General features: G+C 42.4%; 1 protein-coding gene across 2 annotated transcripts in view; it reads left to right on the top strand.

The window, feature by feature from the left end:
* The window catches only part of AIG1 (androgen induced 1), a 132,971-nt gene that overhangs the window by 20,365 nt on the left and 88,842 nt on the right, over positions 1 to 23,764 (top strand). The window lies entirely within an intron of this gene.

The raw sequence follows: 23,764 nt of genomic DNA, 5'->3' as shown, positions 1-23,764 counted from the left end.
ACATGACACAATTTGGATAGGGTTTTTTTTCTGGTTGTTTATATATGAACATATAGACTAGCAATCAGATGTTACCGAGTACATATTAGTTAGTGGTGTCTGTTATACAAATTTAAGCTCAAATCTTCACTTGGTCTATGTCCCCTGACTCCCTTTTTTTCCTCCCAAATTAACGTTTGAAGTCTTAACCAGCAGGGAGACAGTTGTACAAGACCAAGTACTGTTGCTGCAGTGTTTGCGCACCAGTATCTTCATGTGAAGCTTAAACCTGTAATGACTATAGGAAAAGTCCTTCAGTAAATTGTGAAAACACTTCAGAAGTACTTTAAAATTTCATGATCAGCTGGAGTAATGACTCCAGCTAGAGATATCTGTGTTTTGCAAACAAGGAAAAGGTTTCACAGTCCTTGGCAAGACTAAACACTTTCCTTTATGTGAAGGCCCAGACTTCAGGGCCCAGTAATCACAGGATCACTCAGGATGGAGGGTAAGCCAGGAGGTCATCTCGTCCAACCCCTTGCTCAGATCATGCTCAACACTGACTCATGTTTCCTAGGACTTTGTCCAGCTGAGTCCTGACTAGTAGGTTGAAAGCCTCCATTCTTTGGCATGTTAATACACTTCTACAGTTACACATCCATCTCTTTCTGTTGTATTGTAGAACTGCTCAATCACATTTTGTCCTAACAATCTCACTGGTGATAATCCTGTTTGCTAGATGTGCAATAATGTAGCATATTCATAAACCATCATATATCCCAGTGCAGAATATTTTTAGATTCTTTTATCTGCATGGACTACACATCCAGGTTTTTCAGGAGTTCTTATTGTTACATCTAGCTGGAGAATGTGTTATTGAAATTTTTAAGAGGAGCGACACCACAGAACTACTGAAAGTAATAGTTAAGCACCAGAGTTAGAGTTTGCTTCAGTATTGTTTTTTTTGACAACACTAGTCTTCTCTGCAGATGCAGAGAAAATATTTCTTCCTGTTATTCATTTGTTTAGTTCAATAACTATTTCATTCACACAGAATGAAGATAAGTCAATTCACTGAGAAACCAACTGGGAGTTAAAAATTAGGAAAGCTGGTTTTCTTCCTCCTCACCTGTGAATAACAATGAGGTGTGGGACGATAATATCTACTACTTCTAAAATCTTGTAGGGCTTGGTGAAAAGAAACAATAAATCAGGTTTTGCTTACTACAGAAAACATTTCATTTGTTCGGTGTCTCGAATTTAAGCACATAATGTGTTGGTTTAAGCTTGTCTTTACACATGCAACACATTTTAAGTAGGGTCATTTATTTAGTTAAAACAGTTCAAAATTCTGCTTAGAGAAATTTTAGTGTATTCCTGCCTGTCACCGGTCATGATAATTATCTATCAGAAATAAAATAAATGCATGCTTTTATTTCTTCAGGGGAAGTGTTTGCCATTCTGTTACTCAGTTTTGGCCCTTACAAGTCTGGATTACATTCCAGAATACTAGAGAGTCCTTTTTTCTGCCTGTGGTTGACTAGGCGGTTGCATTCAGTGTGACGGTTTTGCGATGCTCACGTGGCAGCAATGCCTTAGGCATTATTTCTCTGCAGTTCTCTTCAGCAGGGGCTTCAACCAAAAATGGGAAGTCGTGCAGAATGTAGCAGTCTGCTTACTAAGTATGTCTTGCCACAAATAAATTACTTTTGGTTTTGTTTTGTCCAACTACAGTTGCATTTCCTGTATCTTTTTTCAATCTGAATTTAAAGCTCTGGTTTGAGTTACAAAGCAGTAAACTGCTGTGGATTTGCCAGCTTTGCTCATGTTTGCTCCTCCTGTGCTATTATGCAACAATGAAGTTAGCAGATGTGCTATTCTGCCTTCTTATGAAATGGCCACTGATAAGGAGCACCTCAGTTGTGAATCTTACTCCTCTCTTTAGTCAGAATAAATATGTTGACCTATAAGGAAAATTGCTTTTATTAGCACTTCAAAAAAATTACTGCTAAGAAGAATAAAGAAATTAAAACCAGGGAAGCATGCCGTATTGTTTTTAAGGACAGAGCCGAATTTTATTAAATATAGCCAGCAATCAGTTGGTCTCTGCTTTATGATTTTCTGGTGGTTTTAAAAAAAATTTATAGCTTGATAGAAATATCAGCATATACAATCAATTTATATTGTCAAGTCATGTACAGTGATACCATTAAATAGGCTTGTTTATGACAGTTCCACATAAAGCCCCCTTTCTGTGTGACATTTAGAATCATATAAATAAGGGATAGATAAGAAACAAGTAGATCATCTCTTTGATGCCTTACCAGTTTAAAGTTTCTCTAAAAGATGGTAAAGGTCTGATAATACCAAAGAGGGGGTCCCCATCTGAAGCTGGCTCTCTCTGCATCTAGTGGCAAAATAAATGCAAATTGTCTAAGTGCTATAAAGTGAAGGCAAGCCTAGAATGAAGTATGTGAGATCCTTTCAGATTCCTTCTCTGATTTCTTGAGCAGTTGTTCAGAGAGGCAAGAGTGCCTCTAATATTCCCTTCATCTTCAGTCTGAAAACCTGGGAAGTAGGAACAAGAAAAAACAAAATAAGGGTGGGAAAATATCTGTAGCGAGACAATTCTAATGCTGTAGTAATACTGTGATACGCAGATTGATTATTTTTTCTAAGCTAAAGACACAATATGGAAGTCGTGATATGATGGTTTACATTTCGGCACACAAGGTTGATAAATGCTTGGTTACAATATGACCATTTCTGCTGTATATTTTTTGTGCTTGCTTTTCAAATTGACTGTATTGATGTGCTGACCTTATCTTGGCTTTGATACAAATGCTGTAACCATAGACATGAAATTCCTGAAATTATAGTTTTATATTGATGATAATACTACTGTATTGTGATACTATATCATATTTTGCTTTTAGATCTCTGACCACATCTGTAGCTGGATAACCCCTACCTCTTTAAAAGAAATCCCTTCCTAGGGCAACAGAATGTGCTTGCACTTTATTCAGTGCATGTGTGCAGGTTAATGATTGGACATTAAGCATTTTATAAATGAAAGCAGTATTTAATTTGTATTTTCCTCCAAAAGATTAGCTAATACAATTTCATATAAAGGCAAGCTCTGGTGTTTTAACTTAGAGTCAATGTGCATTTTCTGGGTTATTGTTTTGTTTCAATGTTCTCCTCTCAAAGGGGATTTCTTCCTACCTGTATTAGATTTGCCATACTTGTTGTAGGTTTTATTACAGCTCTTTTATGGGTTTATTAACAAATATTAACCCACTTAAATACCATTAGTTTTCTTACTTGGAGATTTTGAAAGCAGATACAAGCAATGCCTTCACTGAAATTTCATGGTCCTCGTAAAAACAGTCACTGTGTTGTAACTGCTACTACACTAACTGCTCAGTTCTTTGAAGTATAACACTAATTTTGATCGCATTGTGGATGCACATGCAGTCCCTGAATACATAAGGAAAACAATTTATCAGAGAACTAGTTCTAGTAGGGTAAGTTAACATCCGTACTTTTCTGAGCATACATCCATGTGGATACCACAAGAGATCACTGCTGAGCAGTATCTCATTAGAATGAAGGTGGTCAGCTATATTTTCCAGTAAATTATTACTCTTCCTAAGTTGGCATCAGATCTGGTAACTAAGTGCAGCTAACCAACAGGAGGATTAACAAATATAATTTGTATGATCCATATAGTCATTTCACAGTTGTCTGTTTTTCAAAACTTTTTTGAAGTAGACAGAAGACATTGCTGGAGCTGTGGTGGAGTGGACCTTTGGAGTCAAAAGGCTAGACACCCAGCCAGTTCGTAATTCAATGAGACACAATACATTATCTGTTTTGACAGTCTTCATGGTTAAATAGTCTGGCTCTTGTAATGCCTAACTCTGTTTATAAATAGAAATGTAGAAGTCAAACGGTCTGGTCTTGACAGCAGAATAATACAGAGCTGTGGATATACCCAAAGCTCACATGCGCCTCTTCCCTTCGGTGGAGTGGGAAGAACAAGGTAAATTGATTGGGTCATGTGGAACTTGAAAACACCTCTGGCATGTGTTTTCCATGAGGTTTCAGTAATACATGAAGAAATGTGATGTATCTGAGCTCTGCAGTGAGGCCTGTAAAATATATTGGCTTTCTGACCAAGAAAAACAATTATTTTAAAAGCAAAATTGTTGACTGAGCATTCACAAAGAGCTGTTCTTAGAAGAGTGGCTGTCCACTTTGCATGCTGTGTGGAGAAGGAGGATGGGACAGAAGGAAGTAGTCCTGTTTTCTGGTTCCTATTTCTTGCTCCAAAGAAAGTATTTCAGCAAATAGTTTCAGGATTTCACATTTCCCTGTGAAATCTAGGCAGAGGGCTGGAACCTCAGTATAAGCCTTCAAAGGCATCCATGGGCTCTCTCCTACACTAGCACAACTTAACAGGAAGGGTGGACATCCTACCCTTTGGAACTGTTAGTAATATATGTCTTCTTGAAGACAGGAATTATTCTTTAAGCTCATCTTGGGTTGAAATGGGTACATCCCTCACCAAGTGATCATATTTACTTTGATGTTGCGTAAAAGTTGATGCCAAGAATTTGTCTTTTACTTCCACCATATGTTAGAGTAAGCAGTGCTGAGAGATAAGGACTGACTCCTTAAAAGCCTAGCCCCTCTTTGGGCTTCAAGCTGTGAGCAACAGTCTCACACAAGGAACTGACTGAAGTGGCTTTAGTGCTGCATGTATGTGCCTTGCAGGAGCAGGGTGGGATTCCAGACATACTTCTTTCCTTACTACACCCTGTTGGGTTTTATTGCTTAAATGTCACCCCACTTTATGGAGTGTTCCTTGGAAATTGAATCTTGTGTGAGAGCTGTGATTTCCACTTTGAGAGCCAGGTGTCTAAAAACCCTGTGCAGTGTCACACCTGAACCTTCTGGTGGATACAGGCCTAATCCAAACCAAGCTTTCCTGAATGTACACACAACAGCTCTGTGTGGCTGCATCCAGGCTGGACTCATCTCAGCTCTGCATCAAGTTTGCTCATGAGTTGGTGGGGCTCACTGAGAGGGCTTTAAACTAGGTTCAAAGGGGGAAGGGGATATAGCCAGGCTCACTAGAGAGGGGCCAAGGGGTGGCATGCCAATGTTGGGAGTGAAATCAATAGCCCAGCTCAAGTGCATCTACACACCAGTGCACACAGCATGGGCAACAAACAGGAGGAGCTGGAAGCCATTGTGTAGCGGGATAGCTATGACTTAGTCACCATCGCAGAGACATGGTGGGATGACTCTTATGACTGGAGTGCTGCAGTGGATGGCTATAAGCTCTTCAGAAGGCATAGGCAAGGAAGGAGATGCAGTGGGGTGGCTCTGTATGTCAGGGAGTGTTTCAGTTGTATAGAGCTCAAGGATTGTGATGATAAGTTCGAGTGCTTACAGGTAAGGATGAGGGAGAGGGCCAAGAAGGCAGATATCCTGCTGGGGGTCTGTTATAGACCACCCAACTGGGATGAAGAGGCAGATGAAGATTTCTACAAGTGACTGGCAGAAATCTCAAAATCAGGAGCGCTTGTTCATGTGGGGGTCTTCAACCTACCGGATGTCTGCTGGAAATAGAACACAGCAGAAAGGAAACACTCTAGGAGGTTCCTGGAGTGTGTGGAAGATAACTTCCTGACACAGATGGTAAGTGAGCCTACCAGGGGAGGTGCCTTGCTTGACCTGCTGTTTACAGAGAAAGACTGGTGGGAGATGTGGTGTTTGGAGGCTGACTTGGGCTTAGCAACTGTGAAATGACAGAGTTCTCGATTCTTGGCTAAGTAAGGAGTGGGGTCAGCAAAACCACTACCATGGACTTCCAGAGGGCAGACTTTGGCCTGTTCAGGGCACTGGTTGGGAGAGTCCGCTAGCAGACTGTCCTGAAGGGCAGAAGGGTCTGGGAAGCCTGGGCGTGCTTCAAGAAGGAAGTCTTAAAGGCGCAGGAGCAGGCTGTCCCCATGTGCCGTAATACGAATCAGCAGGGAAGGCGACTGGCCTGACTGAACAAGGAGCTTCTGCTGGGACTCAGGAAAACAAGGAGATTTTACCACTTTTGGCAGAAGGGGCAGGCAACTCAAGAAGAGTACAGGGATCTCGTTAGGTCATGCAGAGGGAAAATTAGAAAGGCAAAAGCCCAGCTAGAATTCAATCTGGCCACTGTTGTGAGAGATAACAAAAAATGTTTTTACAAATATATTACCAACAAAAAGAGCCAAGGAGAATCTTCAGCCTCTCTTGGATGTGGCAGGCATCATTGCCACTGAGGATGAGGGAAAGGCTGAGGTACTAAATGCCTTCTTTGCCTCAGTCTTTAATAGTCAGACCAGCTACCTCCAGGGTATTCAGCCCCCTGAGTTGGAAGGCAGGGACAGGGAGCAGAATAAACTCCCCATAATCCAGGAGGAAGCAGTTTATGACCTGCTGCACCACCTGGACACTCACAAGTCTATGGGGCCAGATGGGATCCACCCGAGAGTGCTGAGGGAGCTGGCGGAGGAGCTTGCTAAGCCACTCTCCATCATTTATCAGCAGTCCTGGTTAACAGGGGAGGTCCTGGGTGACTGGAGACTGGCCGATGTGATGCCCATCTACAAGAAGGGCTGGAAGGAGGATCTGGGGAACTACAGGCCAGTCAGCCTAACCTCAGTATCAGGGAAGGTCATAGAGTGGTTCATCATGAGTGCGCTCACCAGGTATGTGCAGGACAACCAGGGGATCAGGCCCAGCCATCATGGGTTCATGAAAGGCAGGTCCTGCCTGACCAACCTGATCTCCTTTTATGACCCAGGTGACCCACCTAGTAGATGCGGGAAAGGCTGTGGATGTTGTCTACCTGGACTTTAGCAAAGCCTTTGACACTGTCTCCCACAGCATCCTCCTAGAGAAGTTGTCGGCTCATGGCTTAGGTGTATTCTTCACTGGGTAAAAAACTGGCTGGATGGCTGAGCCCAGAGAGTGGTGGTGAATGGAGTTAAATCCAGTTGGTGGCCAGTCACAAGCAGTGTTTGCCAGGGCTCAGTGTTGGGGCCAGTCTTGTTTAATATCTTTGTCAGTGGTTTGGGTGAGGGGATTGAGTGCACCCTCAGTAAGTTTGCAGATGACACCAAGCTGGGTGGAAGTGTCGATCTGCTTGAGGGTAGGAAGGCTCTGCAGAGGGATCTGGACAGTCTGGATCGATAGGCCAAGGCAATTGTATGAGGTTTAAAAGGCCAAGTGCCAGGTCCTGCACTTGGGTCACAACAACCCCATGCAATGCTACAGGCTTGAGGAAAAGTGGCTGGAAAGCTGTCTGGCAGAGAAGGACCTGGGGGTGTTGGTCAGCAGCTGGCTGAACATGAGGCAGCAGTGTGCCCAAGTGGCCAAGAAGGCCAACAGCATCCTGGCTTGTATCAGGAATAGCGTGGCCAGCAGGAGGAGGGAAGTGATCATGCTCCTGTACTGGGCACTGGTGAGCTCGCACCTCAAATACTGTGTTCAGTTTTGAGCCCCTCATTACAAGAAGGTCATTGAGTTGCTGGAGCATGTCCAGAGAAGGGCAACGAAGCTGGTGAAGGGTCTGGAGCACGTGTCTTATGAGGAGCGGCTGAGGGAGCTGGGGTTGTTTAGTCTGGAGAAGAGGAGGCTGAGGGGAGACCTTCTTGCTCTCTACAGCTACCTGAAAGGACGTTGTAGCGAGATGGGTGTTGGTCTCTTCTCCCAGGTCACTAGCGATAGAATGAGAGGAAATGGTCTCAAGTTGTGTCAGGAGAGGTTTAGATTGGATATTAGAAAAAATTTCTTTACTGAAAGAGTGGTCAGGCATTGGATCAGGCTACCCAGAGAGGTGGTAGAGTCACCATCCCTGGAGGTGTTTAAAAAACATGTAGGCATGGAATTCGGGACATGGTTTAGGAGGCATGGTGGTGTTGGGTTGGCAGTTGGACTTAATGATCTTAGAGGTATTTTCCAACCTTTATGATTCTATGATTCTATGAGTACTTGGCCTTGCTCTCCTGACAGGAGGGGGGAGGTGTCCAGACCCCTGCTCATGCTGTGTCATGTGAAATTTGTAACATGTCTCTGAGCCAGGATTCCTGGCTGATTCAAAGCTAGAGGGTTGAAAGCAACCTGGTCTTGCTGTTAGTCAGAATTGAATGTCTCAGGAAAGGCATGCCGACAGAGCTGGTCAGTAGCTCTGCTCCAGGATTCTGGTGTGAAGTTTCATGTTGCACGGTTACAGATGGTCTGGACAGGAGAGGTCTTTGTTCCGTTGCAGTGGTGTCTGTGCCTAGTGCTGCAATTGGCTACAGCCAGATTATAAATAAACGGGTGCAGACCAGAAACCACTGACATTTATGAATGTTATCTGTGTAACCAGCATTTTTGTGTTGTGTGGAACAGGGCAGAATACTGTAATGTACTATTTACTAAGTATTTTGGGAAAAGAGTATGTATTCTACAAGTCAGAATTACACGTACCTTACATAAAATCTTACAGTGGCATCAGATACATTTACTTGGATCAATGCCCTTATACTCTGGGGTAATGTTATAAATCTGTGTGTGATTTCATTGTGACCAGCTTACACAGTGGTAGGCTCTTGTTTTCTTAGAGACCATTCTGGTCCATCGTACACACACACTGGTTCAAATGTTAGCTAAAGAAACTGGTTTATTTGGATCTTCTACATGAGGTAATACTCTTGTGTTACTGTTGTCACTGTTGTGACAGTACCGCCAGTTTGTGTCCAGGTGGTGATCGGAGTCCCCATTGCAAGTGTCCTTGTTTTCAGCTGGTTTGGATCAGACTCCCCAAATGGTGATTTGGTGAATTCTTACCATCCAGCTGGCCTGTAGTCCCACATCAACACTCCAGTGCATGGAGGATGAGTTTCTAGTGAAAATCATCTCAACTATGTGCAAAAATTTGCCCTATCCAATGATAAACTTATCTAAATAGATAAATAGTGTCTATCAGTTCACCATTTACTTCATGTGTGCAAAGCAGGACCTGTCTGGGTTGTCCCCAGGGCTGCCAGGAGCTCCCTGCCTCTCCAGTCCCTGTCCTGCCGTCGATTATCTTGTTAACGTGGACTGGGACTGCCTGGGGAATTCTGTTATCGATCCCTCAGCCCTCTGGTGGAGCCGGGACTGCCCGGGGCGGGTTTCTGTAGCTATCAGTCAATTATCTCATCTCGACAGAAACTAGCTGGGGAGTTCCCGGGACTGCCCAGGGAGTTCCTATGGGTGACTCAGCACACTGAGCGTGTGCACGGTCACAGCCCTTGTCCCCAGCTGCATTACAATTACAGCTATAGTGTTAATTCAGAGTGCACGGTGTGCCTACCTTCCTGGTGCATGGAGGCATTAGTGTTGGAGTTCTGAGAGGTTTAGCAGAGGACAGTTGATACTTGCGCATTTTCTCATGTGATCTGCCCCACTGACTGGTAGGCTGTGTCTCTTGATAGGCATGATGGTTTGGTGGGTTGTTGTTTTTTTTTTTTGTTCTGGGATGCCACATCTACAAGCTAGTACTTGCAAAGTGCTTTTCCTGCCATGGAGAATCCAAAACACCATGCTCACTGTCAGTAATACTGGTCACCAGTACCACGCTTCAGCAAAGGTCTCTTTTCTGGAGTCATCTTCTACTTTCTTAACTGCTAGAAGAGGTGTTGTCTGAGCCTCCTGTCTCTTGAGAAGACAGGACAGCTTATTATTGATCTTGTGGTGTTTACTGATAAAAAAAAATTATTTACTGTTTGTCAGTCAGTGTGCAATGGCTTGATGGAGAGGATCTAAATCTAATGAGTTCAGAACCTGGTGTGACGCCAGCTAGTTGCCATCAGGTGGCTTCCCATAACATGTAGGGGGATGTACATTTAAACTTCCTTCCAGTTAATCTCTTTCTTCCTTTTGCAAGTGAAATGAAAAGTAGTGAGCAAAACAGAAATACAGACAATGTCTGAAAGATTAGTTTGGAAACTCAAAAAACAGTTAAATCTTGGTTAGAGTAAGAAAAAGTGAGAGAGGTTTGAGCTGTGTCTGCCTTCATGAGCACGTAAGACAAGACAGGGCTCCATGCTGTTTCTTTTTCAGACTGCTCTCTCCAAAGACAGTCTCCAGGTAGCAGATGGGTTGTTTGTGCTTCTTCCACCCAGTTCCCTGTCCTGCAGAGAAGCTGGGAAGCCAAGTGTGGACCACACTGAAATTGCAGTGCATTGAACTTATTCATACAAAGCAGAACAAGTGATGGAAAAGAAAAAAGATTTATTCAGTGCTAGTGTTGCTGAAAATCAATATTTGCTGTTAAAAACTAAGGTGTAAGAACAGTGAAGGTGGGAATGGTATAATGGACAAGCTGTCCAAAGCTATTATGTTTGAGAGCTTGGTAACTCTAGTTGGTTGGCACAAATAAATAAACTAGTCAGAATTAGAGTATCTAACCATTGGAAAACTGTGAAAGACACAGTAAAGCAAACAAGGTCTTTTAAAACAGTGATTAATATGAGCTGCATTAGAGGAAGAGGATGTGGATTTATACTAAGAGTAGCATGGCTGTGTTTGGAGGGAACAAAAAGGTCTGTGCTGTTCCTCTGCGAAAGCCAGGGGTGTTTCTCTGGTAAGCAGTGGAAATGGCTATCACTGTAAGAGCAAGTGCAGATACATGGAAAACAGCCTGATCTAATGCCTAGAGAACTGCCTCTAGGGATCAGGGCACCTGAGCTCATCCCCTCGATCCCCTGCTGACTTGCTGCCTGACCATGGCCAGCTCACTTCTCCCTGCCTCACTTTCACCAACGGACAATCAGGAAACAAATCCTTAATTTCCTCTGAGATTTATTTGTGAGAAAGGCAATGAAAACAGGGAAGTGTTACCCTCTGGGGTTGAAATGCTACACACCTAGTGAACGCTCAAACCTCCTTGTATTATTCAATTTAAATGCAGTTAGCTTATATCAGGGTTTTCCCCATGTTTTCTTTAGAGATGTAAGGTAATGAGACCTTTTTTGTTTTTTTTTACTTCTGAAATATAACTCTTTATTACACATGGTGCCTCACTTGGAATGTTGTGTAAAGAATAGTGTTGTTTATGAGGACAGTACAACATGTTAGATCACCTTTCATTGAACCACGTGCTTTATAATTAATATACAAAATTATGTCCCTTTTTTTTCAAGTGGAGCTAAATAGCAGCATCCTTTGCTGCGGTCTAATTACAGAACATCCTTGTTTAGTAATAACTTTATTTATGAATATACTTTACCTGCCCCTCATAAATTATCCTTCAGCTGCTGCAGCAGTAAGCCAAAGAAGAAAAGTTGCTTTAAGCAAAAACTGAAGATGACCCTGGTTAGGGACTTGAGTTATTTTTCACAATGCAGGTTTGCCACTGACTTGGTTTGTGTGTTGTTGGTAGGCTGGATGGATGGAGGAAGAGGTGGGATAAAGCTCTCAATGTTTTCTTCCCTTACCTTCCCTGGAGGGAGGGAGAATAGCCCAACTGAGACAGTATCACTTAATAGCCTGCCTTGTTGGACTGGTGTGAGGAGTCATTCATTACTGCTTTCACATTGTTCAGGAAACAGATTAAACAGATTAAACCCTTTTATTTCCTGCAGCCATGGCAGGGCAGCACTGGGGCTGCTATGTCTCAGAAGATTGCAGTGCCTTTCTCATTTGCATTTTCAGCTCTGTCACCATGTTGCTGAGATACAGCAGTCATGGCCTTTTCTAAATTCAGCAATTTAGAAGGCAGCTGTTACCTTATTCATTAAAAAGGAGAGAAGAAAAAAGCCAAAACAGTCACTCTAACTTTGAAAAACTTCTGTGTAGTTTTCTTTTCAGATTTCATCAGTCAAAATTGCTTCCCTCTAGTGGTTTTCAAACTGTATTTCTAAACATGAAAAAGTTGGTGCAATGCAGAAGTTTCTGAAGTTGTAAGAAAGCCATTTCTTTGAGAAAGTTCTGTACATAATAAAATGTAATTTATTTTTGGGTTAATTAACTTACAAAATGTTAGGGACTTTCCAGCCATCAGAAACCCTATCCTAAAGTTCAGTTTAGCACTGACAGCTGCAGAACAGGTCTTAGCTTCTTAGCTAGCTATCCCAAACATTGTCTAGAGAGCTGCCATTCCTGCCTGGTTGGCTGCAAGGCCACTGCTGCAGAGAGCCTACCAATCATCCTGAAATGTGTAAAATTAGCATTTAAGCCAAAATAATGACATAACCTGCTGTGCAGCGAATAATCCTAATAAGATTAAGCTTTAGCAAAGAAAAACATAAAAGATATAACCTAATAAAATCATAATCTATTCTGAATAAACTGTATTATACATGTTTGCTGAATGGATTATATAAGTTTAATGAAATTACACTGTCTTATAAGCAGGATACAATAAGTAGTAATGGCAGCTTTTCTATACACAATGCAAGAGAGTAAGGAAGAAAATGGGGATTATTAGAAAATTAGTTTAGTCAAAACAATTTAAAATAAAAAAGGTAAAGATAAAAATAGAATAATAATTTCTTAAATACTGCCACAATGAGCTTAGTGCTTCTTTGAGTGTATTAGCTAAGATCAAAGTAAGATACTCAGATAACTCAGAAGTATCAAAAAAATACCTGTAGCTTTTAGAGGAAGAAGGAAGACTGGGTTGACATGGTGTTGGAGAGGAATGATACAGCTAAAAAGAATGCAAAAGTTTCGAGAAAATGTAACAGTTTCTCAGCATCTGGTCAAATTTTTGGTCATGTTGCTTTAGTATATTCTGTATTGTCCATTCCATCTCTTCATCCGATACATGGTAGTGGATTCCACGCTGTTAGCACTTCTGAGCCAGATGGCGTACACTCTGTCATGCTGAGATCATGTTGGAAATGTCATCTATGCAACACAGCTGAGATATAGGAGCACTTTAAGATTAATTTCTCCATTGCTGTCCATTACGGCAATTTTTTTGTTGGGGGTATTTTGCCCATGTAAGAAAAAACAACTAAATATGCTTTTCTTGCCTTTAAAAATTAAGGCATTTCCAAATATTTTTGATAGTTTATAAAATTTCAGCTTAGCTTCTTGAAGTAAGGAATAATATATTTGTCCTTACAGAAGTACTAAAAGTATTAAGGAAACTGCTTTTAAAACAATGTTAGCACAACCACATTACCACTTCAAGAACTGTGCTGTGTATGTTTGAAAATCATTATGAGACAGTCAGGACTCTTGTTAAGACAGAATGATCTGAAGCTCAGCGTCTCCAGTAAGTGTAACACAGTAAGGCTTTTTCCTGGGCTAAGTGGAAGGAAGATGGAGAGAGAAAGGAAAAGATGCATGCAATATGGTTATATTATTTATAAGATTTTTTTATTTAATATGCTGAAAATTGTGAATTGTGGTAGACGCTGAAAGGCAGTGCTATAAAAATTGTGTTTTGAGGGACCACATCTGTTTTGTTTTCCGATTTCTTACTTTTCTTAAGTTGCTTTTCTGTCTGTCCAGATAACAAAACAGATTGTATTCCAACATGCAGAGTTTTAAAATGCATCGCTCCTCTCAGAAATACAAGGTCTCAGCAGCTTATACAGCTTTGTCCCCTTTCCGCAGCTCTATAGTAGATGCTTAGAGAACTTGGACTTAAACAATGTAATACGTATAAATACTAGACCCAAGAGTCAAATGGGTTTCTTTTCCATGCATAATAATTCCATAGTAGACGTCGTTCTTTTGTGTGTCTATAAAATCTCATTAGTTTAAAACCCCATCCTTGGTTGCATTTGGACAATACTGGTGGTCTTCAAATAAAAAGACTGCAGGAGGTTATGTGGAAAGTCAAGGATGATATTTAAAGGATTCACTGAACTTACATCATATGGTAAGGGATTAGGCATGTTTTATGAGCTGATTCATGTCGTGTGACTAAATTATGAAAATGAAGTTAAACTTCCTAGTAAGGACTAGTCTTCCTGTGCGACATCCTGGTTTGAGGAGCCTTCCCCCCACTGAAGGCTGTAAAGGGAGACATGAGTCACTGTTTTGGATGAGGGCATCACTAGATATTTATAAGGCGTCGATCTCTGCACTTGCCGAATTTCTAATGGCTCTTCTGATAGAAATAAGTGTCATGTTTTACTAGTGAAGTTTGAGTTCTGATTTGTGTAAGTGAAAGAGAAAGCAGGAGTTGGAGAAACGTATACTTGAAGATTCCTAACCAACAAAGAAAGTAAAATAGGTGGCATCATTTGCATTAAGTATTCCTTTGGCTTATTCTGTTTTCATTCCCTTGTCCCTGACTTTTCTCCTGTACGTTGCGTATTTGGTTTCTCAGGTTACTGGCTTTTGATGGGCAGGTGCTGTGTTGCTTTTCTGTGTTGAAGTGGCCAATGACGCTGTTGGAACCTGCTTCAACAAGCAAAATGAGCTAAAATGGCCGTGGCACTGCAGCTAGTGTGGAAGAAGATGTGATACGAGGTCTGACTGCATGCCCCAACTTAATGTCAGTCAGTCAATATCCTGGGATGATGCTGCTCTTTTACCTCCAAAATACAAGTCTTCTTCCCCATTCCTTACACAGAAGTAACGGTTCTGAGTAGCGCACAGTACTTTTTTGTGGTGATTGCACCTCAGCTTTAATTAATTGTAGATTTAGTGATTACACATACTACACTGGCTTGTATTTTAGTACTTAAAATGGTGTTGCTTCTTGCTTTTATTTCTTTATGTTTCTCTGTCATTTGTCTGTAGACGCAAAGATTTGCCTCTTCCTTCTCTAAAATCAGTAGCTTCTCTGATACAGAGATTTAGCACTTGATTACGTGTTGTCCAGCTTCTGCTTGCTGTTATAACTAATAAAGATGCAGTGAGGGGAGGAGAAGCATCAAGAATAAAAGCAATATGCCTGTGAGTAATGCTGGAATGGTGATGGACAAGAAGAGTCAGTAGCTTCATGCAGTCAAGAGCAGTAACAGATTTAATAAACAGCTACAGCCCATGGCTTTGTTCTGTAAGCATAGTGCATTTTCTATCAAAAATACCATGTTATTCTTGACTTAACCTGGTCTTGCTCTGTATATGGCAACTATAGATTACTGGGCTGTTGTTACAGGATGCAGGCTGCCCACATGTGCCTGTGTACAGCCCAATGCGCTGATACCCAAACCAAGCATGGTCCCAAAACAGTTGGTCCCAAATCAGTTGTGCTTACAGTGAGAAAAGACATCAAAGCCTGACTTCAGTTACTTCAGAGTTTCTTAAAGTACAGTCATCTTACTTGCTGAAACATAGTACACTTGTACATCAAATAATAATGTCTAGAGGCTGGAGGAATGAAAGCTAAAGTGACACAAGGTGACAAGGAGTAGTAACAGATACTCTGAGGTTATAAATCATAGTCCTGTTGTTTAAATAGGAAAACCAGACCATGTTCTGTATATGGCAGGTTGTAAAATCTGAAATACATGAGAAATGGCGGCTTTCAGCAATTTGATTTTGCATGCTGGTAGAGCTAAACTTCCACCTTCCTGTGGAAAGCCACGAGTCGTCTTAAGCGTGAGTGTTGTTTTGATAAGTCAGGTTATGTCTGTCCCCCATCTGTGGGCTGGTGGCCCATCCCCGGGGAGGTACCTGATGCCTGGGGCTGGGGCTGTCCCGGTGCTCCAGCTGCCTGCTCCTGGCTGGGGATCGGATGGGCCCTGGCAGCCCCCCTGCCACTTCCAGCCCCCAGGGATCAGCCAGTCTTCCCTGACACCCTAGTGTGAATTAGTCTTCCTATTATATACGTTATATTTGCAGAGTCTTAAGTGTCTTTCTCAAATGCAGTCTTACCTTTAAACCGTGGAAGCTTACCTGGTAAGTGAGGTACAGGTAGCTAATGCATGTGCGCATGCACACGCACACGCATGCACACACTTCATGCACAAACATGGCATGTTGGAATGTGTAGAAGTTGCTTAATTTTCCATGCTCTTTTGTTGGTTTTTGCTGATGTCATGAGTGTCACTCCCATGTTCTATTCTGGCAGCGCTGTCTACTTGCCAGGCTACTCGGATGCCTTATTTCATAGAGGGGTATGTGAAATAATTTGTAAGTACTGTTAATCTCAAAAATGATAACTTGAGGGTAGTGAATTTTCTGTTTTCAAAGGTAGATAGAGGAAAAAATACCCATGGATAATAGTAGTCCTTGCACAGACTTTTCCATTTCTTCTGCCCTGAGCTCTAAGGAATGCTTCTGATTACAAGAGTGAGCTTGAAAGAAGATGAGTCCACAGGCAATTAAATCCTAGATTTTGTGAATTTAATGGGAGTTTTTTGCCTTGGTAAGAGTAGTGACAGAATTTCCATTTACCTCAGTTGTGCAGAGATATTGTCTGCACTGTAGAGCCCCATGGCATGGGGGGAAAGGGAGTCTCCATGCCGTGAAGAAAGGTTTATGAGGAAATATATTTTTTGTCTGAGTCTTAAGTCAAATTAGGGAGAGTACAGAGAGGTCATTATCTGCTATCCTGCAGTGAGCACCTTGTGGAAAAACTGTCCTACTGAAGCAAGTCTTTATTTTCTTCTAGGAGACAGACATGTACAATTAGTTTACTTTATTCTAATCATTCATAAGGAACAATCTTTTCTGATACAGGTTTCTTGGCTGCTTGGTTTCATCTCCTGTTCATAGCTGTTTTCTCCTGCAGTTTAACCCCAGCTGGCAACTAAGCACCACACAGCCAATCACTCGCTCCCCCTCCAGCAGGATGGGGGAAAGAGAACTGGAAGGGTAAAAGTAAGAAAACTCATGGTTGAGAGAAGAACAGTTTAATAATCAAAGTAATAATAATAATAACAACAATGATAATAATAATAAATTCTAACAAAAATGAAAATAACAGAGAGAAATAAAAAACCCAAGAAAGACAAATGATGCAAATGAAAACAATTGCTCACCAGCAACCGACTGATACCCAGCCAGTCCCCGAGCAACAGCTCCCCCGCCAGCCTCCTCACATTCAACTCCCCCATCCTTCTGCGTTACCCACCAAGTACACCTAGGTCCTTGAGCAAAAACAATCCCATGAATAGTTTTACCCTTTCCTGAGGAAGGAATAACCCAGGCTGTTTTTCCCAACAAGTTCTGTATATGTACTACAGGGATCTTATCTCCTTCCGTAATGTGTAGAGGTTTTGATTGGGCAGGGCCAGGTTGACTGACAGATCCTCTGGTGTTAACTAGCCAAGTGGTTTCTGCTAAATGTGTCTCCCAATGCTTGAATGTCCCAGCACTCGGCACTCTCTGTGTAGTCTTTAACAGTCCATTGTATTGTTCAATTTTGCCACAGGCCAGTGCATAATAGGGGATGTGATACACCCACTTAATGCCATGCTCCTTGGCCCCGGTTGTTTCGGAAATGGGTCCTGTTGTCTGATAAAATTCTTTCAGGGGTGCCATGTTGCCATAAGACTTGCTTTTCAAGGCCCAAGGTAGTGTTTTGGGTGGTGGCATGGGTCACAGAGTATGTTTCCAACAATCCAGTAGTTGCTTCCACCATTGTAAGTACACGGTGCTTGCCATGTCAGGTTCATAGTAGTGCGATATAATCAATCTGCCCGGCTTCCCCATATTGATATTTCAGCCACCATCCTCTATATCAAAAAGGCTTTAACTGCTTAGGTTGTTTGATTATGGTGCACATTTGACATTCAGGGGTTACCTGTGCTATGGCATCAATAGTCAAGTCCACCCTGTGATCACGAGCCCATTTGTATGTTGTATCCCTTCCTACATGTCCTCATGTGTCATGGGCCCATCAAGCTATAAATAGCTCACCCTTATGTTCACAATCTAGATCCACCAAGCCACTTCAATTCTAGCAGCCTGGTCTGCCTGTTTTGGTGTTCTTCAGTGGCACAACTCTTGGCTATGTGAGCATGTACATTTTTAGATGTACCTTTAGTAGCTTTTACAGCCAGGTTCTCTACCCAAGCAGCAGTATCTTGACATAATTCAGCAGCCCAGATGTGTTTACCTCTGCACTGCCAGTTGCTCTGCTTCCACTGCTGTAGCCACCCCGACAGAGCATTTGCCACCATCCATGAGTCAGTACAGAGATAAAGTACTGGCCATTTTTCACATTCAGCAGTATCTACAGCCAGCTGGATGGCTTTCATCTCTGCAAACTGACCCAATTCACCTTGTCCTTCAGCAGTTTCTGTGACTTGTTGTGTAGGACTCCACACAGCAGTTTTGCACCTTTGATGTTTTCCCACAATATGAAAGGATCTGTATGTAAACAGGGAAGATTACATTTTTATGGTAATTTATTATACAGGGAGGCCTCTTCAGCATGAGTCACCTCCTCTGGTGACACTCCAAAGTTTCAGCCTTCTGGCCAGTCCGTGATCACTTCCAGGATTCCCAGGCAGTCAGGGTTTCCCATTCAAGCCTATTGCATTATCAGTGCAACCCACTTACTCCACATAGCATCAGTTGCATGATGCATAGAGGGGACCCTCCCTTTGAACATCCAGCTGAGCACAGGCAATCGAGGTGCCAAAAGGAGCTGTGCTTCAGTATCAACTGATTCTCAAGTGGGTCAAATCCCTTCATATGCTGTTAATATTTCTTTTTCAGTTGGAGTGTAACAGGTTTGAGACCCCATCTGTCCCCTGCTCCAACACCCTCGAGGCTGACCTCGAGTCTCTCCAGGCCGTTTCTGCCAGAGGCTCCAGGTGGGGCTGTTATCCCTGGCTGAGGTGTAAAGCACATTCTTCACATCTTGTCCTGTCCAGACTGGCCCAAGTGCTGCTGCACAAACTATCTCCCATTTAATTTGTTCAACGGCTTGCTGCTGCTCAGGGCCCCATTCAAAGTGGTTCTTCCAGGTCACTCAATAGAGAGGGCTTAGAAAAAGAGTATAACCTGGAGTATGACTCTCTAAAAACCTAAGAAAGCTGTTGTTTGGTTTTTGTTACTTGGTGGAGACGTAGCTGTTATTTTATTGATCACATCCACTGGATATGATGACATCCATCTTGCCATTTTATCCTAAAAACTGGATTTCCTGTGCAGGTCCTTTGTCCTTACTTTGTTTTATAGCAAAACCAACTTTCAAAAGAATCTGGATTATTCTTCTCAAGTTCTCAATCCCTTCCTCTGCTATGTTGCCCCACAAAATGATGCCGTCAATGTATTGCAGGTGTTCGGAAGCTTCTCCCTGCTCCAGTGGAGTCAGGATCAGTCCATGGCAAATGTTAGGCCTGTGTTTCCACCTGTGGGGCAGATGATTCCAGGTGTACTGGACGCCCCTCCATGTGAAAGCAAACTGTGGTCTGCACTCTGCTGCCAGAGGGATTGAGAAAAATGCATTGGCAGTATCAACTGTTGCATACCATTTGGCAGCATTTGATTCCAGTTCAAATTGGAGTGCTTGCATGTTTGGCACGGCAGCACTCAGCGGCAGTGTGTCTTTGTTCAGGTCTTGATAGTCCACTGTTAGCCTCCGCTCTCTTTTGCACTGGTCATATGGGACTGTTAAAGGGTAAGTGAGGCTTACTGATCCCTCCTTGACTCTCCAGTCTCCAGATCAACTTATGGATGGGAACTGGGGAGTCTTGATTGGTGCCATATTGTCACCGGTGCACTGTCATGATAGCAATTGGCACCTACTGTTCTTTAACTCACAGCAGCCCCACCACAGATGGATCATCTGGGAGACCAGGGAAGCTAGATGGCTGTTCAATCTTCTCTGTACTCAAGGCAGCTATATCAAACGCCCATCAGTACCGTTTTGGGTCTTTGAGGTACCCTCTCCTGAGGTAGTCCATGCCAAGGATACACAGAGCCTCCAGACCAGTCACAGCAGGATGCTTTTGCCACTCATTCTCAGCTAGGTTTACCTCATCCTTCAACACAGACAGATCCCAGTTCTTGGGATCCTCCTGCCACTCCAGAAATACAAATGGATTCTGCCCCTTTGTAATATGATGGTATTAGAGTACACTCTGCCCTGGTGTCCACTAGAGCTTTATACTCCCACGGCGCTGATGTGCCAGGCCATTGAATCCACGCAGTCCAGTACAGCAGCACAGAAGCAGCGAGATGCCCTGGCCGTCTGCCAGCCCAGGCACCTGGCCATTGCTGTTACCAAAATGTTCCCAGGCACAGCACAGTAAGGTGATCAGCAGCACAGCAAGCAGTGAAAGCAAGAAGCAGCCACTAACGAGCTCTAGACTCTAACATACAGTAAGGCAAGCAAGCCCCATGGCAAGCACAGGAGCCTGCCGATTAATAGCTAAACGGCAGTAACAGCTATAAATCCAATCTAGCACATTCCAATCAAACCTGTTGTTATGTTGAACCCTTCAAGCCCCACATTGGTTGCCAAAAAGGACTGTCGTGGTTTAACCGCAGCCAGCAACTAAGCACCACCCAGCTGCTCGCTCACTCCCCTGCAGCAGGATGGGGGAGAGAATCAGAAGGGTAAGAGTGAGAAAACTCATGGTTGAGATAAAGACAGTTTAATAATTGAAATATAATAATGATGATGGCAATAATAATAACAGCAATAATGATGATAAATTGCAATGAAAAGGAAAATAACAAAGAGAAATAAAACCCGAGAAAGACAAGTGATGCAAATTAAAACAATTGCTTACCACCAACCAACTGATGATGCCCAGCCAGTCCCCAAGCAGTGGCCCCCCCAGCCAGCCTTCCCCCTAGTTTATTGCTGAGCATGATGCCATATGGTGTGGGATATCCCCTTGGTCAGCTGGGGTCAGCTGTCCCAGCCGTGTCCCCTCCCGGGTTCTTGTGCACCCCCAGCCTGCTCACTGGTGGGGTGGGAGGCAGAAAAGGCCTTGACTCTGTGTAAGCACTGCTCAGCAGTAACAAAAACATCAGTTATCAACGCTGTTGCCAGTGTTTTAATCTAAAACATAGCCTCATACTAACTGCTATGAAGAAAATTAACTCTATCCCAGCTAAAACCAGCACACAAGTATTTTCTCTGCTCAGAGTTTTGTATTACTAAAATACCTGTAGATGGCTTGTCATTATGCTATCACAGATTAAGGGTACTGTAGTATCAACTATAGTAGCAGTGGCCCCTCTAGGCTTCAATGGAGAAAATGAGGTCAGCAGTAAGTTAGTAGTTTATACCTGTTTTAATGTTTTTCTTGGTTTTGCATACCCTGATTACGAGTTTCTGCCTATCACTGTTGCATGGTATAAAGAAGGTATGGCTGTTTTCTGTCAAATTTGTATCTGTCATTTTCTAAATCACTGTTTTCCTTCAAACTCTAGTTAGAGTCAAAATTGGAAGGTATTTCCTCTGAAGTGCTGTTTTTGCTTACATTTCCAAGGTTTAAAAAAAAAAAAGTCAACTGTTTGTTTAACATCTTGGGGATGTTTCATGTATAGATGCACCACCTGCAGGTTTTCAAAAGAAGGGTCTTGTTTTGAAAATGTGATCCTAAATCTGAGGTAACACCGGGGCACTTTGGAGAATATTGTTTAGAGGGAGTTTCTACTCCCTTGCTGTGAACTTTTCACATCTGTCAGGCAGCATTCACACCAAGGAGAATGGACCTCAAAAAATTTGTTTCATACTATAAACCTCCAGTAGCTGCATGCTACTCTTTCCTGTGCCAGACCCACAAAGGAGGTAAATTGTTACTGACTCTGGCTGTTTCCGTTTATGTTGCTGAGGCTTGTGCCATTGTGGAGGTCCTCAGTCTAAATGTTGATAGATGTCAGAAGAGTCTTCTTGCACATTCTAGAAAGGAAAGGAAGTATTAGAGCGAATGTGTGTACGTTATTTGTATGAATAAGCTGGCACTGTTCCTCCCTGAACAGTATACAGTTTTTTCATTGGCTCTGAATGTTCTCAATAAGTATGTAATTTTCTCTTCCCTATATGGATTTTTATTTGTTAATCTTTTTGTGGAATAGTTTACTTCATACCTACTCTCTGAGGTCTTTGGGTATTTTCTTTCCCGTTAGGAGTTTTCAGTTATTCCTGATGATGTCATTATATTTTCCCTTGAAGCAGTGTGCTCATAGCAGGATAATGGGGAGAGAAGCTGTTTGGTTTGTGATTGATTAGTGGATGTACAATCTCAATTCCCTTGGAAAGTGGGCGTGTGATTGTTTGAGTCTGTGTTTTTTCGGAGAGAGACCATTTCAGGGAATCGTAGTTAGAGCTGCAAACAATCCATTAGTCACTCGTCCAAGCCCTGCCAGCGTAATGCTGTTCCCTGCAGTACATTATTGAGTGTTTTGTCCAATATTGGTTTGAGTGACTCAAGCCACGAGGCTTCCACCACTTCCTCTGAGAAACTATTTCATGGTCTGACAGAGCTCACAGTTAGGAAATATTTCCTGGTACTCAGCCTAAACTTTTTAACACCCAGATTGATCTCATGACTGTTAGGTATACTTTTTTTCCAGTCCTGTCTTAAATCCTTTTCCCTCTTTGGCATTCACACTCTTGACTGAATAGATGGTATCATATCTCCTCTGAAGTCAAGCAAATGCATAATTAGTTCTTCTATTCCTTCTCTCCAAATAGGCCATCTGTTTGGTGGAAAACAGGGCCGAGTATGGGAAGATTTCTTTCTACTAAGTGCTTGTTTCAAAAAATAATATGGAAAAGTGCATTAGGAGTTCATGCGATTATGTAGCTCCAAGGAGCCCCAACTTTTATAAAAAATGTTTTTCAGAAATTATGCAGAAGATGGTAACTTTTCCAGGCAGTCATTTGCAGTAGTAATACCTTTTTCTAGCATAATATACAGCTGTAGCACTAGTAGTCTGTCACATTTTGTGGCTTCAGGGACTGTTTTGTAATGTTGCTTCATCTATTTATCAAGCAAATTGTATGTAACTACAGCCTGGAGAGGGGAGAGCAATGGCAGCAGAATTGCAAGCCATTTGAGGGTCTGTCGTTCACAGCTTTACAGCCAGAATTTACAAGTATTTGGGTCATATAAGGATTGTTGAGGAAGGAAATGTACTTTAATCCATCCAATCATTACACCTCTGGATCTGTTTCTAGTAGCCTACATCTGCTTGGTGTTTCCTTCCTTCCTTCCTTCCTTCCTTCCTTCCTTCCTTCCTTCCTTCCTTCCTTCCTTCCTTCCTTCCTTCCTTCCTTTCTCCCTCCCTCCCTCCCTCCCTCCCTCCCTCCCTCCCTCCCTTCCCCTGTCCCACCTTCCTCCTCTCCCTCCCTTCCCTACCATATTCCAGATCTGTGTCCCCTAGCCTAAGGTGGTTTTTTACATTACTTACTTCCGTCTAAATTCTGCAAAGCTGTATGCACATAATAAATTGTATTTTGCAAAATCTGGGTATGTGCTGTTCTTATTTCTTATGGATGGTCTGCTGCTTAGTCAGAGACTCCTAGTCAGAGGAAGTTAGATTTACAAATAAGTCTTCTAAACTAGTACTCCATGCTTGTTTTGAAAAACACGCAGTATGTATTTTAAACATATGTTTATGGATTTTGATGAATCACTGTGCAGTTTGGGAACCAATCCCATGTTTTGTTAATTTTTCACCTGAGATTACCTGATGCATGTGCATTTGTGACCCAACCTTCCAGCTTGAGGAGTAAACAAGCTGTGTGCACTTCCTCTGAACCGTACTAGAAAGGATGCGCAGGTCCTCAGGCAAAAGCATTCCTGAGCTAACTTACTACAATTTTACTAAGGTAATTAAGTAAGAAAAATGCAGTGATCAAACTAAAATCAAGTCAAGTTTG

Source organism: Phalacrocorax carbo, chromosome 3 (assembly GCF_963921805.1).
Source record: "Phalacrocorax carbo chromosome 3, bPhaCar2.1, whole genome shotgun sequence".
In the NCBI taxonomy this organism is placed as follows: domain Eukaryota; kingdom Metazoa; phylum Chordata; class Aves; order Suliformes; family Phalacrocoracidae; genus Phalacrocorax; species Phalacrocorax carbo.
The sequence above is the reverse complement of the archived record's forward strand: the minus strand, read 5'-3'. Positions and strand labels throughout refer to the sequence as shown.